Below are 8,800 nucleotides of genomic sequence, written 5' to 3'. Positions count from 1 at the left end.
CGCACAGAGGAGGGAGGGAGCCTGTTAGCGTAAGCGATAACACGCTGGTTGCCGCGCCGGCGTTGTTCTACTACTGGGTCGATTCCGTGGCCACTGGCATCAGTATGGACTTCGGTAGGCGCAGAAGGATCAAAATGGACCAGAACGGGCTGCGTTGTGAGAAGGCCAATTACATGCGAGGACGCAGAGGCCTCGGGATCGCCCCACTTGAAAGGAGCGTCCTTCTTCAAAAGCTCGATTGGTTGTGCTATGGCCGCGAAATTTTTCACGAAGCGGTGAAAGTACGAAAAAAGGCCGATGGAGCTGCGTACATCCTTGACACACTACGGAGCAGGGAACTGAGAGACAGCATGAATTTTACCTCGGTCTGTTAATGACCGTTAATGATCGTTATTGATCGATCAAATCATACATGTTTGTTTAATATATCTTCCCTTGGGTACAAATACCAGTGTCGTTTTAATAGGCACCATTTGAAATAGCCATTAGAATGTAAGACTGTATAAAACGTTGTTGTTGGTGACGTTGCAATCCATATTTTCCCGACTAACGCTCATATAATTTCCATGTAGAGACCAAAAGTGGTCATGTAAGCTCGTGTCTTACAAGCAGCACAGTTATCATGCCTTTAATGCCATACGATCGTCTTCGAGGTGTCTTCGAGGTGGTCACCATCGTACTGCTGTCCACGCTTTCACACACATGTATGCTGATGAGCCTCACACACTACCACTCTTTACAAAAACACGTTGGTACACCCGGTAATGGTTCGCGGAACCGCAACCAGTGCACGATAACTAAATACTTGCCGAATTCTTCACATAGAACTGATTCCCTCAGTGCACGAAATCTTCATTTTTAAGTGATATGATTGCGGGTTTTTTATTTTCTCGCTTAATGCATGTGCGCTTGTTCTAGCATTTTGTCTCACAGACTAGAATTGTGCTATCGGCATGAGTCTGTTTTGAAAAATGCTCTAAGGTCTAAAAAACACCACATATATATTGCGGCTGGCCTCCCGAAATAAATAAATAATCGGCTCTGGTGACATTTTCTGAAGTGCATAAAGTAGGTAGTGTGCAATGACAAACATGTGAACCGATTCTTTTCTATTGAATACCAGAATCGAATGTGCGCGGTTAACGTGCTTTGAAGAAGAAGAAAGCAAAAGCGGCAGGTAGCTGACATTTTCTACCTTGACAATGATTTATCCAAAGAATGACAAAGTAGCTCTTTACAGTAAAACTAACGAGCCGCCAAGCGGCCCACTGAACGAAAGTTATTGAGTACACCACAACAATCCCTTTATGGCTTCGGAAACTGGCGTCACCAAGGTGCAAAGGACAAGCAGGTGAGAGAGTGTATCGAGATGTAGCCAATAGTTTTTACATGTGGTGTTTCTAATTACCTGAATAAATGTATGTAGCAATATTCTTGCTAACGCAATTCAACAAATGATTTCAACAATGCCGCCACGATTTTGTGACATTTAGGAACTGATAAAAATGAAATATCCTCTTCCGAGTCTTCGAGTCCTCCTTTGTGTGTTAAGAAACCTGTCCATTTCAGCAGCCTCATCAATCAGTTTTATTCCCACTAAATTGCGGCACGAACATCAAGTAGAGCTACCTTTAGAAAAGTGGTTGTCATAGGTGGTTCCTAACCACAAGAATGTTTTCTCAAAAGGTACGGGACACACAGCAGTCATACTGAAGCTGCTTGTGCGTTTGAAGCGGATTAGGTTCAAGACGTTGCGCTTGAGTAATAATATAAGAACGTCAATAGAGATTTTCAAGATTTCGAATTGTTTTTTCCTAAGGAGTCCTATATATAGCATATGTGTGCTTTTGAGCGGACACAAATGCATGCAAGCTTTTTTAAAGCGAAAAAATTTTTCGCTTGATTATGCGTGACACAGCTGTTCCATGTTCTCATGGGAATTCCTTTAAGAAGCACACTTTACCAAACCTGCGCAGCAGTCAAGTCACGCCTGCTTAACAATGATCCTAGGAGCAGCACCACTTCCAAGGCATCCGTCATTTAAAATTGCTATGGACAGATTACCATTTCACTAAAGAAATTGTTAAACGCATTGTTCTAGCAGTTGGGGGGCAATCACAATTGAAACACGTATGCTCTTGTTAATAGATGTCAGTGACGGTGGCCCCGAAAGTAATGACGAGCTTAAATTGCTTTTAAGTAGGCATAACTGTACTACTGGTTGTATTTAATTATTCATGTGCTACATTTTTCCTAATTTCGGTTTAAAATCTGAACAGTGAACACTTTACGATACCTGAGCTCAATAGCTTGTGCAGGTAATTTTCGTCATCTAGAAATACTGGAGCTAGAACGGAACAGGTGTATATTTCTCACTGATGAGGAACTTCTCTCCAAAGAATGTTTACCAGTAAGCGAGTGAAAAAGCAAATAATGCATCCTAATTGAGCAAAGCTTTGTGCCACTCTGTGCTGCATGACTTTTCGTAACCGTAACAGACCCACAAAAGATATGTCAACCAATCTCTCAGTAAACTATTGGCAATAACTGAATGTTTGCGATCCATTCATATTGTGGTGTCGATGTTCCCCCATACAGAAAATTTTTGTTATCAAAGGATGCTGGCGGCACAAACACTACCATAATTGCAATTTCAACTATGCCAAATTTTGAATAAATCTATCAATGTCATGTTCTGCAAATTTAGAAAAGAAAAACTCTAGCGAATGACATCGCATGTGTTCCAGCTGCAGGGATTTCATCACGCGACCCTCTTATGTATATCGCACATTTCTTCAACTTGCACATGGTCTTAAAAAGGTACATTTACCCAAGCCTATCGTGGTCGCCTGCCAAGCCAGACTGAGCTAATTTCCTCATCCTTGAGGTCTTTGCAATTTATGGTATGGTTGTAAGCACAAGCCTACACTATCATGGGGACATTGTTCTTGCTTTTTGCGAGTGTCCGGTTATACCCGATTCTCGCTTTTATCAAGTCATGGCTCGGTGCAGAACATCACTAACTGTATCTAAACTTCGGCGATATTGTCACTATCTTTGTCATCGCTGCATAGGTTTGTAGTAAAATTGACCACTCCCTCGCAATTTTTTTTGAAGCTCCGCACTCACTCACGTCTGCGCAATCTCACCGGCACTCCCTGACGTTTCTATTCTCTCATAAACACACACTAAACAACACTCCTTCGTGTTCGTAACCACGTCTATACGCACCAGTAGGCACTCATTCGTCGCCACATTCACGGACAGTGGCTTTTGTAGGTACAAGCTTACTCACCTTCATACTTGCGTCCACTCGCACAACTCGTCTTTCACTCGCACTCACGTATTCGGAATGAGCATGAATGACTGTGTTGAAGAGTGAGTATGCCGCGTTATGGTCGTCACGAGTATCGCCTTATTAGATTGCGCACGTAACACGAATTGTGGCTGTTGCGCATTCTCCATTTTAAACAAGCACCAGCGACTTTTTTGGAATACGTGGTCGTGCAGGACATGCATAAATAGCAGACGGACTTGACCCGTACATTCAAATTTGATGACTGCGCTTGCTGCCATCGTTGGTACCACGGGTTTTCCTTCCTTTGTGCACACTGGTTCCTCCTGCAAAGGGCTGTAAAGGGCGCGATTCTGTGTTCGCGGTCCTTACGAATTGTTAGCCATTTGTTCAACGTGACCATCATGTATTGTTCAACGCTGGCTATCCGTGCTGCAGAAGCAGCAGTGGCAGTTCATCTGTGGCCAACACGCCTCGAAGAGAAACCGGTCGCTTTGGCCCCGAACAGACGGGGTCACCCTTCCTTGTGCTCAGCGCAGCCTGCCTCGCCTCCGGTCTTCTCTTTGTGGCAGCCTTCGTGCTCCAAGGAAAAGCCACACTCTCGGTATAGCTACGTTCTTGCAGCATGTTATGAGAGACTAAATAAGGCCGTAGTCAACACCTTAAATTTTCATACAAAGAATGCTATAGGTGTCGGTACATGTTATTGTACATGTACAAATTCGCTCGTTGCTGTCAAAGGTGCATTGCATACTTCGCCAACATGAATGAAACGTACGTTTAGCTCTGCTGTCTGTCACATATATCAAACACAAACACGTGTTTCAACATTCTTCATGCCTTAAGGGAAGCTGCGCTACATACAGACGCTAAAAAGAGGTTGGATTTGCTGCATTTTTGTCTTATCTCTTCCTGTCCTGTTTATTATTATTATTTCTTTTGTGGCCTTACGCTATCCGTGTTGAATGATTTGTCTTGGGTGAGTAACGAAACGCGAACTGAGACGAGGAAGGTTGCGAGTGACGGACTTTCTGACTGTGAGTGGGCCTCTTCGAGAGGAAAGGTGCTCAGTGCTTCACTACTTCGCAGACATAATCGTGAGTACGTGTATTATCATTGCACTTGTTTGTTTAAAACCAAACTTAGCGCCCCTCTACTGTGCGAAGTAGGATAACCAACGAAGCTGTTTTGAGATGACTATTGTGATAACTATATTGATTTATATAGTTATTGCTATTGACGCGTGGGCTTGTTTGTCTTTTTTCGGTGAGCGCATTTCAACGTCAAACAAATGTTATCGCTCAACGCGGGACACACCTGCATGCACCTGAAGTTTTTAGAATATTATCGACGGTTCATCCGCTGTCGGTTGTCACCGAAACTTGCTTAATCTGACTACATGTATGGGCGACGCGAATGAAGTAGAACTTTCTGGAAGACAAGCGGGCACCAGCGATTACTCTGCGACGTTCAAGTTTGCAATTGAAGTGAGAAACGCCGCATGCCGACGCATTTCAAGAACTCAAATGACGCATGCAGTCGCAAACGGTGCTTGCGCACTTCGACGAGGATGCCGATACAGAAATCCACGCAGTAGCCTAGGCCTCGGTGCCCTTCTAGTCCAGAGGAAAGACGGACTTTAACGGGTGATAGCTTACGCTAGCCGTCGCGTTCACAGGTGGAATGCAAAAAAAAAGGAATGCCTCGCCACCATTTGGACGTCAGCGAAATTTGGCCCCTACTTATGTGGCAGGTCATTCGAAGTCGTCAACGACAATCACGAGTTATGTTGGCTAGTGAATTTAAGGAGCCCTTCAGGATGCTGGCGCGGTGGAGTGTCAGACTGCAAGAATATGACAGCACTGTTACCTACAAGGGCGGACAAAAACAATTTGATGTCAATTGCCTATCACGCGCCTCCTTTGACCCACCGCCGCACGATGACGAGGAATTCGTTGGAATAATAAGCGCAGAACACTTCGCTGAGCAGCAACGGGCAGAATCGGAACTAAAAAACTTCGTCGTGTATTTCGAAGGGTACACCGACGTTGTCCCTAGGGCATATAAGCGAGGATTGCCTTCGTTCTCGCTTCAAAACAAACTACTCGTAAAAACTTCTCACCAGTTCGCGCCAACTACCTTCTTGTTGTTCCCCCAGCGCTGCGTACAGAAGCCCGCCTTACATGACTGCACGCCTTACATGACTATCCGACCGCTGAACATCTCAGATTCTCGCGGACACTAATAAGGATACAGGAAACGTATTACTGGCCACGCCTGACCACCGACGTCGCCTGTTACGTCGAGCCATGCCGAGATTGTCAGCGACGCGAGGCACTAGCGACAAGGCCAGCGGGATTACTACAGCCGATCAAGCCTTCTTGCCTACCTTTTCAGCAGACCAGGATGGATTTGTTGGGACCCTTCCCGACGTAGAACATCCGGAAATAAGTGGATCATCGTGGCGATGGACTACCTCACCCACTTCGCTGAAACGAAAGTGTGCCGAAAGGTCGCCCAGCTGAAGCGGCGAAATAATTCGTCGAGAACATTCTGCTGCAACATGGCGCCCCAGCAGTGCTCGTCACCGACAAATGAACGGCCTTTGCAGCGGAGCTCACCCAAGGCATTCTGTAATATAGTCAGACAAGCTACAGGAAGACAACTGCCCACCACCAGCAGACGAATGGTTTTACGGAGCGCCTGAATAAGACGCTCGCTGATATGCTAGCAATGTACGTCGACGTCGAACACAAGACCTGGGATGCCGTCCTGCCATACGTAACGTTCACTTACAACACGGCTGTGTAAGAAACAACACACATCACACCGTTCAAGCTGGTTTGCGGCAGGCACACGACGACGACTCTCGACGCCACGCTGCCGCACGGCTCCGGCGAAGAGAATCTTGACGTCACCACCTATCTCCAGTACGCTGAGGAAGTCCAACAGCTCGCCCGCTTAGGTATCAAGAACCAGCAGAGGACTGACAGCCCACACTGCAATCTTCGACGACGCTACGTCGACCACCAGCCCCGTGACCATGTTTGGGTTTGGACCCCAATATGCCAACGAGGACATAGTGAGAAGCTTTTACGCTGCTATTTCGGACCCGTACAAGATCATCCGACGCATTGGCGCACTCGAATGTGATGTCCTAGCCGATGGCATTTCACTATCACAGTGGTGCTGCTCATGACCTGAAATAGCCCAGTGCGAATGAGACCGTTCTACCAGCGCTAATGAACTTTACGACTTTGCGTAGTTGACCTCCGGACTACTTTATTTTTTTGGACTGTGTAAATTTGCACTTGGTTGCTTTGATAGGCGTCCTTTTGTGTTTCGTTCCCCTGTTGTTTATAGCATCGGGACGATGCGTTTTGAAAGGGGAGCATCGACACGTGTACTTGTTTAGATATTTCGGTCGATCGCTTTACGCTGTCTAAAATATGTGATCGCTCAGCGCGGGACGCACCTGAATGTATCGGAAATTTCTGGAGTGTTGTCGATGATTCTATAGGCACTGTCTCTTGTCAGCGAACCCTGTGTAATCTGATTGCATTTGTGCGCGAGGTGAGTGGTGTAGAAATTTCTGGAAGACACGCGGGCGCCAGCAATTACTCTGGAATGTTCGATGGCTCGTGTATAGAAGCCGACGCGCTTGACCGGCAGATCAGATTTAGACGATCGCCGACTGTGTTCGCTGCTACGGTTCTACTTTAAGTGTGGGCTGTTTTTGTGAGCACAGGATCGCCCAATAAAAGTTAGTTTCGTCATTCCCAGTATTACTACAGTGTTCTTTACCGTAACTGGCACGTGACACTGTACTGATTGAATAAAGGCACGTACACGTAAATTCGGGGTTTGTATCGTTTTTTTAGTTAAATTCGTTGCCACAGTGACAATAACTCTGTGGTCGCTGTGGTACACCAACGAAGAAGTCTGGAGCGTCGGGGGCAGCAGCAGTGAAAACATGTGCCGCGACGGCGGGCGAATACGACCGAAAGGAGTAGGCCGCGGCTGCCAAGCGTGGCCCGCTCCTAATACGCGCTATACAGCTCAATATCAGGCAACAAAAATGCATCTAACCGAGACCGTCCTTGGTACCACGGCCTTTGAGCCACGTACGTACTGTGTACATATGCCACATTGTCCAGAAAAAGCTATCTTGTGGCTCTGAGGGTTTCTCCGTACCATTGCCAGAGCAGTTGTTTAGATGGTATGTAGAAGAATTAATGTACTTATCATAAAGAGCTTCTGCGGGTTTCTTGAAAGGTAGAAATGGAGCTGGGAAGAGCGATACATGAATACATATGTAAAAGGTTCTTTGATGGATATCCTTGAAAAATATAGTGTCCCTGCAGGAACATGGTCAAAGCTGGATATTTTGCCCTGTCGCCTGTCAGAAGGAATGTTTTATTTGCTGCTTACGTGTGTAGTTTACGATTTTTTTAGCCAATCAGGTGGTTTCCAAGTGGAATTTTGTAGCTCCACCACAAAGCGAAGCACAGTAAATAATTTTAGTTTTCCCAATGCCTTCCTTCACCGAAATAACCTGTAGCTGTAAATTATTGCCCAAATATGTCTTTTGGAATACCGGCAGTGACGCACATTTATATTCATGTAACAGTATGAAAAATTATACAGCGCGTGATGTACCTTACAAATACGATGCTGACAAGAAAAACGAACAGTATTTCCCACGAATCAAAAGAGAGAAACGGTGGCTAGGAGAAAGACTGTAGTAGCACGCCGTGGATTACAATTAGCCAGATTATATTTTTTCAACTTGCGATAAGAGGTCGATAAACAATGCTTCTCGTTCTCTATTCAGCCGTTTTGAGAATGCAGTGGATCGGCTTGAGGGCACACTGAGGAAGAAGCTCATTTAAGAATGCAGTTATATTTTAGAGATGGTGAAGGCATGCGGATGAGAAAAACAAGCAAGACATAGTAAGCAATATGCAAAATTCCGTAGAATCAGTAACAAAACATAGATTGGAGTGCTAAAGAAATGCATCCATTTTTTTATTTAGAAAAGACCTTACCCCCCCGTAGAAGCATGATGTAAGGGGGGGGGGGGTATAAACGGAAACAGTACTATAAGAGCTAGCAAACATATTATGCTGCAAGTGGCACTTATACATTTCTTATACAAAGCATTCAAACACAACAGATACAGCATACTTTGAAAATGTAACTGATGCGCATTACAAACCAGAATGCAACTGAGAACTAACAATGAAAACAATGAGTTGGTGAAGAGATTAAAAGGGTATTCTGGGAATGTGACGGCTGACTTGGTTACGGAAGGAATCATGGTGTGTTGAGGAAGCGATAGTATCGGACAAATCGTTCCACAGAGAAATGGCATGGGGAAGCGCAGAGCTGCTGAACGTTAATGTGACCGCAGATGTGCGCGTGACTTAAATTGTTATGGAGGCGTTTTGACATGCGCAAAGGCCTTTCGAGAGGTAGCGGAGACAGCCTATTTCCATGAACGTA

The sequence above is a fragment of the Dermacentor albipictus genome, chromosome 1 (assembly GCF_038994185.2).
Source record: "Dermacentor albipictus isolate Rhodes 1998 colony chromosome 1, USDA_Dalb.pri_finalv2, whole genome shotgun sequence".
Taxonomy (NCBI): Eukaryota; Metazoa; Arthropoda; class Arachnida; order Ixodida; family Ixodidae; genus Dermacentor; species Dermacentor albipictus.
Note: the sequence above shows the minus strand (reverse complement) of the source record.